This window comes from Otolemur garnettii, unplaced genomic scaffold (assembly GCF_000181295.1).
Source record: "Otolemur garnettii isolate 467f Iridium unplaced genomic scaffold, OtoGar3 scaffold00409, whole genome shotgun sequence".
NCBI lineage: Eukaryota > Metazoa > Chordata > Mammalia > Primates > Galagidae > Otolemur > Otolemur garnettii.
Window position 1 is genome coordinate 105685 of NW_003852804.1, and position 7407 is coordinate 113091.

Below are 7407 nucleotides of genomic sequence, written 5' to 3' on the forward strand. Positions count from 1 at the left end.
TGTCTTGGATTATGTATGAAAACACCACACTGTACCCGCAAAGTGCATCAATGTACACAGTTACCATTCAATAAAAAAAAAAAAAAAAAAAAATAAAAATAAAAAAATAAAAAGGTTAGAAAAACATAGGAAAGCAAACTTCAAGAAAACATAAGTGAAATGAGAATACAAAGCAGAAATAATGATACAAAGAGCAAAGAAGATACAGACATTGGGGAAAAAACTAACAAAATAAAATATCAAACCTATACAGGTAAACCTCTAGACTAATAAAGAAAAGAAGAGTGAGAAAGAAGAGGTCCAATATTAAATTTTTTTAAAAAAGGAATTCTTATTAGACCCTATTTAAAGTTTAGTAATGTAAGATATATAAAGGAAAACTATACAGATAGCAAGAAGACAATGGAGAGAAGATGTAAACTGTGGAATTCTTCTTTTTTGATTTAGAAACAAATATGATTATTTAATGATAAAAAAGACTTATGGCCTTAAATTAATATGTTTAAAATAAAACACAGATTTGATAATCACTAGCAATAAAATAGAAAATGTAGTTTAAAGACCACTCATTTAAAATGGACACAAAAATAATAAGAGAAAAGCCCTAGGAATTAATCTACCAAAAACTGTACATTTATGGAGAAAATTTGCAAACTACTAAAGCTATATGTGTGGCAGATTCCATGTCTCTCTTTGATGAGGGAAGATGGAAGTCTTTGAAATCCTTTCTCTTTCTCTAGCCCTGTGGTCTTCCTAACAGCATGAATTATATTGGGATTCCCAGTTTAATCTCTGAGATAGTTGCTTGTGAGCAAGAATCAGCCACATGCTGTATGATTGTGTGTGGAATTTGCCACACACAAAAGATGACCTAATGCAATATGGAGATTTAATGTGACAGTAGTAGGGAAGATTCAACTCTGAGGGGGCAACTCCTCCAATATTAATCTATAAATTTATTGCAGTTCAGCATTGTCAATGTAACCTAGGTAGCTTCTTAAATTTGTATAAAGGGGAAAAGGGTCATTAAAAATTATTTAAATTTTTAAAAAGATAACAATGACTATAATGAGTAACTTTTCATGTCAGAACTGACTGAACACTAGCAATTATTAAAATGTTGGTGTTTAGCATGGAGGAGAAGAACTAAAGCTGCTCCAGACAGCCAGGCTGTGAGTCTCAGACAAGCAGACTGTCTAGGGATGCTTCAGCCCCTCCCTGGTGGTCTTCACTAGTGGCCTGGGAGTGGGCCCTCAACCCCAGCCAAGATAGCTGTTCTGCAGTCTTGGCAGGGCCTGAGAGCAGCTCACCTGACTCAATCCTGCCCAGACTACCTCCTCTACATACCTATGCTATGGTGCAGAGTAAGGACTCACTGGAAGCCCCCAGGGCCCTGTAGACCACCTAGGGCCTTTGAGTGGCCCTCCTGACTAGAGCTATCACAAGGCCCAAGAAAATGAGAGTGCAGGTGGTTATTTCTGATAAGCATCACCTAATGGCAGGGAGGACAACTTGTACAACCCTTTACAGCATTTCATGATCCAATCATACAGCATGTGGCTGATTCTTGCTCACAAGCAACTATCTCAGAGATTAAACTGGGAATCCCAATATAATTCATGCTGTTAGGAAGACCACAGGGCTGGAGAAAGAGAAAAGATTTCAGAGACTTCCATCTTCCCTCATCAAAGAGAGACATGGAATCTGCCACACATATAGCTTACCAATGCCAAAGCTCACAAATAACTAGCAACTGGCATCCAACCAAGGATACCTGTAAAGAAAGCATCCACCCAGAACCTAGACAACCATCAAAGCACCCACAAGAAAAGACAAAGGTTCTACTGAACATATGCTATGGACACACGCTTAAGAGTGTGTGTGTGGGAAGCCCTATCTAAACAAAATAAAATCCCCAAAGAAGAAGCAACATCTGCTGTATATGAGAAGGCATCAGTGTAAGAATTCCAGAGAAATCAGAGTAAAATTACAATCCCAAAGGAGGACACCAGCGCTCTAGCAATAGATCCCAACCAAAATGAAAATATTGAAATGATGCATAAAAAATTCCAAATACAGATTGTTTGTAAGGAAGCTCAATGAAATCCAAGAGAAAATAGAAAACCAACTCAAAGAAATCAGAAAAAATAATTCAGGAAATGAACAAAAAATTTACGAAAGAGATAGAAATATTTTAAAAAACAAATAGAACTTCTTGAAATAAAAAAAATTAATTTAAGGAAATAGGACACATTGAAAGCTTTAAGGATAGACTAGACCAGGCAGAAGAAAGAATTTTGGAGCTTGAAGATAGCTCTTTTGAATTAGCCCTATCAGTCAAAATAAAGAACAAAGAATCCAAAGGAAAGAACAAAGCCTATGAGAAACATGTAATTATGTAAAAAAGCCAAATATAAGAATCATAGGCATTCCTGAGAGTAAAGAAGAAAAAGCAAAAGGGCTAGAAAAATCATTTGAGGTAATAATTGGGAAAAACTTTCCTGGTCTTCCTAGAGATAAAGACATCAAGATACAAGAAGCTCAACAAAAACCTGGGAAAATCATTACAAAGAAGCAATCACTGAAACATATAGTTATCAGAGTGGCCAAAGTCAACAAGAAGGAGGAATTCCTACAAACTGTGAGGTAAAAACATTAAGTAACTTACAAAGGAAAACCCATCAGGCTAACCAAAGACATCTCAGCAAGCAGAGACCTTGCAAGTCAGAATGGATTAGGTGCCATCTTTGGTCTTAAATGGAACAACTACTGGTCCAGAATTTTGTATCCTACAACATTAATTTTCATATATAAACAAGAAATAGAGACATTTTTGGACAAGCAAACAGTAAGAGAATTTGTCCAAAGCAGACCTGCCCTGCAGGAAATACTCATACATGGATCAGCACAAAGACACCTATTAGTATAAAATCACTTAAAAGCTAAAGCTATCAGATCTCATAAAATAATAGCACAAGAAGAAAAAGAAATAAGGTACTACTGAATAGGATGAACAGTAGAGTGTCCAACATATCAATTCTATCACTCAACATGAACTGTCTCAATGTCCCACTCAAAAAAAAAAATACATAGGGTGGCTGAATAGATTTTTGAAAAAAGACAAGCTGAGTATCTGCTATTTCCAGGAAACACTCCAACCCACAAAAATTGATATGGACTTAAGGTGAAGGGGTGAAAAATAAAATATTCTACACAAATGGAGCCCAAAAGACAGCAGTTGTAATTATTCTCATATCAGATAAAATTTAACTTTCAATTACCAATGGCAGAGAAAGACAAAGGTAGATGGTCATCATATAATGGCAAAGGGAGCAATTCAACAAGACATCAAATCCTAAATATATATGCACCTAACACAGGAGCACCCAGGTTCATAAAACAAATTCCACTAGCAAAGAGATAAACGGCAGCATCAAACTGCCGATGACTTCAACACAGCACTGAAGGAAATAGACATATCTTTGAACCAGAAAATAAATAAACACTGGACTTAAACCAGACTTTAGAACAAACGGGATTAAGAGATATTTACAGAGTATTCTACGCAACAAATACTGAATATACATTCTTCTCATCAGCATGTAAAACATTCTCCAAAGTTGATCATATCTTAGGCCACAAAACACGTCTCAACAAATTTAAAAGATCAAAATCATTCCATTTATCTTCTCAGAATGAGAAATCAATCACAACAGAAACAAACATACACAAAATCATGGAAATTAGACAACCTGCTGCTGAACAATTATTTGGTCAGTAATAAAATCAAGATGGAAAAAAAAATTCCTCAAGTTGAGAAACAAAGGGACACAAGCTACCAAAAAATATGTGACTTGGCAAAGGCAGGCCCAAGAGGAAAATTCATAGCTTTAAATTCCTACATCAAAAAGACAGAAAGATCACAAAGTAAGAATATAATGACACATATCTCAAGGAACTAAAAAAGGAAGAACAAACAAACCCAAACATGGCAGAAGAAAAGAAATAACTAAAGTTAGAGAAGAACTAAATAAAATTGAAAACAAACAACTACAACAACAACAAAAACCAATAAAAAGGAACAAAACAAAAAGTTGGTTCTTTGAAAAGATAAACAAAATTGATAGGCCTCTTGTTATATTAGGCAGGAATAGAAGAGAAAGGACTCAAATAAATTCAATCAGAAATGAAAAAGGACAATGAAATGAAAAAGGATATTACAAGTGATATTGTAGAAATACAAAATATCATCTGCACACTCAAAAATACTACAAAAATCTCTACACATATAAACTAGAAAATGTAGAGGAAATGAACACATTCCTGGAAATACACAACCTCCTAAGACTCAATCAGAAAGAAACAGAACAATAATGAGCAGTGAGGTCAAAGCAGTAATAAAAAATCTTCCACTTGGCGGCACCTGTGTCTCAAAGGAGTGGGGCACTGGCCCCATATGCTGGAGGTGGTGGGTTCAAACCCAGCCCTGGCCAAAAACTGCAAAAAAAAAAAAAAAAAAAAAATCTTCCACGGAAGAAGAAGCTCCAGACCAGATTGATTCACAGCCAAATGGTAAGACTTTGTCTATTCTTAGAACATAGCATGGCATCAGGTCTTCCTGTCCTTTAAACTGTTGCTTGGCTAGATTTGGTGTGTGGTGGGGATCTAACTTTATCTTCTTCTAAATGTAGATCTGAAATATATCTGAAATTTCTGGGACCTTGAACAACATCTTTGTGAAATCATAAACTGTCTTGAAAGTATGAATATATATAATTTTTGACGAGATATATTGGTGTATTCTGGGGTCAAGTTTGCAGTTCCAGCAGCTATGTTGTTCTGGGATATGTAATGACAGTTTTGTGAAGTATATGTAAAGCCATGGCATTTGTGTGCAACCCAAGCATTTTAGTCTGCTTGGGTTGCCATGCAATATATCATAGATCAGGTGGTTTAACAAACATAAATTTATTACTTCTGACAGTACTGGATGCTGAGGAGTCCAAGATTAGGACACTGACTGATTTGGTCCTGGGACGGTGTTCTCCTGTCTTACAGATGGATACCTATTGCTGTGTCTTCACATTGCCTCTCATTAGTGTGTACATGGAGGGAGAAAGATAGAGTATGCTTCCTCTGTTTTTAAGCCTACTAATCCCATTTTGAGGACCCCACACTCCTATCCTACTTCAAACCTAATTACTTTTCAAAGCTTCCAATGCAAAATGCCATCACAATAGAATTAGGGTCACAACATGAATTCTGGAGGGACACAAAAATTCAGCACATAACATTCTGCACCTTGCCTCCCAAAATTCCTATCCTTACTTGGAAAATATTCCCTCCATCCCAACAGCTCCAAATGTTTAATTCATTCAGGCATCAACTCTAAGGTTTAAAGTCCATACTTTATCTAAATAGATGTGGGTGAGTGATGAGGTATAATTCATCCTGAAGCAAAACTCCTTTTTTAGCTATGAAACTGAAACTAAAGTTATATGCTTCCAAGATTCAATGTGGGACAGGCATAGGATAGATACTCTCATTTCAAAGGGAAGAAAGAGGCATGAATGAAAGAGTGACAGGTCCCCAAAAGCCCAAAACCTAGAAAAGTGAGTTCTGTCAGATCTTAAAGCTTGAGTACTGTCCCTTCATGGTTCTAGGTATAGGTTGTGTCCTCAACCATCTGGCCACCACATCCTTATAGCTCCACAGAGCAATGCTAGCCCCCAGACTTGATCAGAGGCCATATGGCCTGTTGGAACTGAGACAATGGCCCCAGTGATCACTGAATCACCTTCAGGGTCCTTTTTCTTGAAGAAGAGCATGCATTCCAGACTGAATAGCTCCAGGGTCTAGTCCTACTAGATCAAGAAGTCTGGCAGGATTCCTTTACTTCATCTTGTCTCTGTTTCCTTCAGTTCAAACTAGTAGTGTCTCTGCTCTTATAATTTCATAAGTGCTTTATCAAATGATAGTCCAACCATATCACTGTTCTTTTCTAAACATGCTTTCTTATTTTTTTGCTATGGATAGGCTGAGAATTTTCAAATCTTTTAAGTTCTGTTTCCTTTTTGCTTAACAATTTCTCCTTCAATTTATTTCTCATTTTTCATTTTACTGTAAGCAATAGGGGAAACCATGCTGATCCTTCAACACTTGGCTTAGAAATTTCTCTGGTTAAATATTCTACCTTCCACAAAGCACTAGAACACAGTTTAGCCAAGTTCCTTTAAAACAAGGATCACTAGCTGAGAACCCTTAGCTCCGTGGTTAGGGCGCCAGCCACATACACCAGGGCTGGAGGGTTTGAACCCAGCCTGGGCCTTCTAAATGACAACAATTACAACAAAAAATAGCTGGGCATTGTGGCAGGCTCCTGTAGTCCTAGCTACTTGGGAGGCTGAGGCAAGAGGATCGTTTGAACCAAGAGTTTGAAGTTGCTGTGAGCTAACATGCCATGGCACTCTATCAAGGGTGACAAAGTGAGACTCTCTCTCAAAAAAAAAAAAAAAAGAAAAAAGAAAAAAACAAGGATCACCTGTTCTCCAGTTTCCTAGGACATGTTCTTCATTTCTACCTGAGACTATACCAGAATTGCCTTTAACATTTATACTTCTAGCACATCTTAAACTATCCCAAGCCTCTACTTAATACCAAATTAAAAAGCTATTTCCACATGCTTAGGTAGTGGTTACAGCAGTGCCCCGCTCCCAATAACACAATCTTAGTCTGCTCAGGATGCAATACCAAAATATCACAGAGCAGGTAGATTAAACAGCAGAAATTTATTTCTCATAGTTCTGGAAATTGAAAAGTCCAAAATCAATGTGCTGGCCAATCTGATGCCCAGAAAGGGTTTTCTTCCTGGCTTGCACATGGTCTTTTCCCTGGTTCTTTCAAGTGATCGATGGGTGGAGATCATCTTTTTCTTATAAGCCCACTGATCTCACCATAAGGCCCACCCTCAAGACCTGATCTAACCATAATTACCTCCCAAAGATCCTATCTTCAAATATTATCACAATAGTAGTTAGGGTGTCAACATATGGATTTGACGTGGACACACAAGGGAAGGAAGTGGTTATATGGTCATAGTCAAAAACTCAGGACAAGAATTCATAGTGGAAAGATGGAGTAAGGGAATAGGACTGAGAGGTAAGCTATCTTCCTCAATGGGTTGAGGAAGGAGGCACTTGCCTCCTGGGGAATGCAATAATCTCCATCAATTTTTAGAAAGGCACAGAGAGTGGTAAGCTTTACCAGATTTCCCTTTAGGCCTCAAAGCATAGGTGAGGTTGTGGCAAAGAGCCAAGCATATACCAGGATCATGACCCAATTGTGTAATTTGTGTGTTTTAGTCTGTTTAGTGTTGCTGTAAAGGAAAACCCGAGGCTGGTTTATCTA

General features: G+C 37.3%; 1 long non-coding RNA gene across 1 annotated transcript in view; it reads left to right on the forward strand.

Annotated features, from left to right (window-relative positions):
* LOC105888407 overlaps window positions 1–3086 on the forward strand; it is a 16753-nt gene extending 13667 nt beyond the window's left edge. The window contains exon 2 of the long non-coding RNA XR_001161868.2: window positions 2515–3086. This is a non-coding gene — a long non-coding RNA (uncharacterized LOC105888407). The remainder of the gene's footprint in view (window positions 1–2514) is intronic.
* Window positions 3087–7407: the final 4321 nt, after the last annotated feature.